This window comes from Macadamia integrifolia, chromosome 5 (genome assembly GCF_013358625.1).
Source record: "Macadamia integrifolia cultivar HAES 741 chromosome 5, SCU_Mint_v3, whole genome shotgun sequence".
NCBI classification, from domain to species: Eukaryota; Viridiplantae; Streptophyta; class Magnoliopsida; order Proteales; family Proteaceae; genus Macadamia; species Macadamia integrifolia.
Genome location: NC_056561.1, coordinates 23,059,239 through 23,063,013, shown reverse-complemented (window position 1 = coordinate 23,063,013; position 3,775 = coordinate 23,059,239).

Genomic DNA, 3,775 nt, shown 5'->3' with positions numbered 1-3,775 from the left:
CATACCCGAATCAAGGGTTTAAAGCGTGGGTATGGTGAATGTTCATAAAACCCAACTTTTCCTACCTCCAACTGTAGATCTCGAGTTGAAGATTACTCTTCCGGCACCGGAATGGCAAGATCGAGCTTCGGCGCCACTGAAATCCTTCCTTTCTTCCTCTTCCTTTCTTCTTCCCTTTCTTTTTCTCTCTCCTCTTTACTTTTCTCACCAAACGTACGGGGGTAATAAATGGAAAGAAAAGAAGTCATAAAGCTTTATATACTATTCCTAATTAAGTGAATAGTGATGGGTGGTTCACTCAGGTGGGTGGGTGTACCCACCCGACATACCCATCCGAGAGTCAAAACTTGGGATTTTGATCGGGCTCTGACCTCGGCTCGGACCCTACCCCAAGCACACAATGTAGCATACGTATATAACCTTAAAATACGGATATAATACCTGTTCTATCCGTACATAGCCTTATGGTAGGTGCACGTACACGGTTTGGGCACTCCCGTCTCTTCTGGCACTGGCTCGGACTTGTCGGGCCAGCCGGTGTTTAAGGTCACCCGTGCCATCATAGCCCATAAGGAACCCGCTCTAACATCCTCTGGCTCGGTTCCTGCATGGTTAAACCGGTTCAACCACGAAATCAGACCGGGTTTAAGAAGCGGGATATTACACTATGTCTCTAAGATGGATCTGTTTCTTTCTATCAATCTTCGCTCTATCTTGCTATTTTCTAGAAACCAATATGTTAAATATGGTAATTAAGTGTCCAAACCCCCACAATGTGCTCGCCAATGTTAATGATCAGATTCATTATCTTCAGTTGCTTAGATATGACCATGAAGTTGTCACACCCCTGTTGATACCGTGATTTCCTGCGCTAACTACCAAGGGCTTTTACTTGAAAAGTCGTGCACCATAGGGTGTGATGGGAGCTTTTCTTCCACAAATTGCATGGATGGTTATGCTTCACTGATTTTATTAAACAGAAGAGGTATCTGTGCTTCATTAAACTCTGGTAATACAAGAAATGCTCAGGAATCAGAAGCAAGAGGAGTGCTCGAAAGGTTGCAGCAGGCACGACACTTAGGGCTCACTTCCGTTAACCTTTCGATTATTTGTGAGATGCTGGTGGAGCTTTTGCATCAAGGAAAAGAGCAAGGAGTTTTACAAACAATTTATTTTTCTATCTGTAATTAAGAAGTGTAGGAGGTTGGTTTCTTTAGGTCATTAGTTAGAAATTTAAGGTTAAAGCTGATTCAATCAAGGGGTTTATATAAAACGATCTTCCTTACTTTTTGCTTTGATTGTATCTATATTTTCCTAATTGACACGCTTAGGTCCTCTGTGTCACCCTAACCCTACATATATGATTTTATCAAACCCCTATAAATGATACTTGGCAAGTTATTGGGACCAAATTGTGCCCACTAGGATCCCACACCCTCCCCAAACCCACCCCCACACCCCCCAAAAAAAAAAAAAAAAATCAATCGAGATGGAGTTTTCTATGCCTTATAGTGAAGTTAGAAAATTGATTGAAAATATCAATTTTACACCATTAAAAATAAAAAATTAAATTAAATTAAATTAAATATGGACCATATGACATATTGGAACCCTAAAATTTGGTATATGATCAATCTAGAGATTATTTCACTATTAGATACATGGGATTGATCACATCAGCCCTCTTCATAGCCCCAATGATGAAATCAGATACATAGTGATACAGAGGCTCTTAAAAAAAATTTCTGACCTCTTTTTTAACCATGTGGAAGTTTTTTTTGGGACAAAACTTTACCGCAATTACTGAATAGCATGTTGCATAAGTAGATGATAAATAATGCAAATCTTAGAGCTATTTCAGTACCAAAGTTATTTTATGCCACGGAGTGATATTAGTAGTTGGCAAAACCTTCTAATAATGTATCAATTTTTATTTTATGTCCAACATCACAAGCCAAAATAATGCCTTTCAAAATTTTAGGAAAGCCCAATGCATTTGAATAAAATGACTGTTAGAAAAAAATGAAAAACAATTCTAGTAAATTGAAATTTTAGGGAAACTGAATTTTATTTGAACAAAATGACTGTTTGAAAAATGACAGAAAATCCATATATCTATTGGGTCATGGCGTGTAGATTTATTTATTTATTTATTTTATTAATTTATTTTTTGAGATGGTCATCAAATTTGAAATGTGAATTATATATGAAATTTCCTGTCTATCTAAAATTTAAAATGACCAAATTGACAAGGCCACATGCCAAAACTAGAACTGCACGAACTGTTCTCCATTCCTTGAGGAACCATGGCTATATGTATATATATATATATATATTTATATTTAACAACCCAATGGAACGTTTACTCACACACACTAGAGGCCACGGTAGGGGAAGGATTGGGAGAAAGGGGCGGGAAATACACTAAATGCAACTCACATGTCCATGTGATAGGAGTCAATCCACTGAATTATTGGTAAAATCTTAGAAAAAACAACCTTTTATAAGGCTAGCAACGGGGGTGGTTTGATGAGTTAACCATTCGTCACCATAAAGTAAATAATCTAAGACTAGGATGGCCATAGATAATTCTCAAAGCCGAACTCAATTTTTTAACCACAAGCTACTTCTATTCTCAAGCTCTAGCTACTCTCGATAAAAGTATAATTTTAACATTTTCATAGAGTTATATCTCTCTTTCTCTATCTAAACTATACTTAGTTTTGTAATTTGTGGCTAAAAAAGACTTCACTAGTCACATTCTTATTTTTGTTGACTTGTAAAATTTATATTTTAAAAGACTTTACTAGTCTCATATTCTTATCTTTACTTAAAAAAAAAATAAAAAAGACTTTACTAGTCTCATAGAAAATGTGAAGCAGCACAGTCACAATCTGAGATGAATGTGTCAAATGAGATCCTTTGGCATTCGAAACGTGATAAAATTGGGAGAATAAATAGAAAATAATTTTTTTTTCTTCCAATGTGATTAATTTGACCGAGATTAACATAATTACACATTATATCTCTGGGGAAAAGGTTACCCAGCATATGTCACTCTCTTTCCACCCCTTTAAAAAAATACCTTTACCCTCTTGCGTCCAACCTTGTGATTGATGCAAGCCGCCAATTTATGAAAAGCTGATGGCATGCCCAATCCTCTCTCTAACTAAAGCAATTTTAAAAATAAAAATTAGTTGTAACCATAAACATTGATGAAGTCCTTGGTCTGTGTCTCTCCCCATATAAATAATTAGAAATGCCAAAACTCTTACCAGAATACTGAAGGTGACCCAGCTTTGATCATGACACACTTATTCTTGGGGCGCAAGACAGACCTCCGCCAGCTCCCTTGATTTCTTTTTTTTTTTTTTTTTGATTAAATTTCTCATTTCTCTTATTTTTTCATGTTCCAGTAAGTATGTTACTGGCCCTTCAATTGTCAGTGGGGTTCTAGTTGGGACTAAACGCACATCAACCTTGACTAATACTTATATTTTTAAATTAAAAAAAAAAAATTGATCAAGCTTGACTACTTCTAATCTATGGCTTTGAACTTTGAAGGTTTGACCTAGGTTAAAAGTTTCATCTTGGAGTTTAATGCAATAGAAGTTTAAGTCATGTTTTTAAATGATTTTAATCGTCATGACAATAACAAAGATGATTGTTGTTTGTTCATGTCATTAATAAGGTGAGATATTATTGTCATAATGGTTTGTTATTTTTCTAAACATCACAAGACATCTATTCTGCCATCGAACTTGACTACACTTTT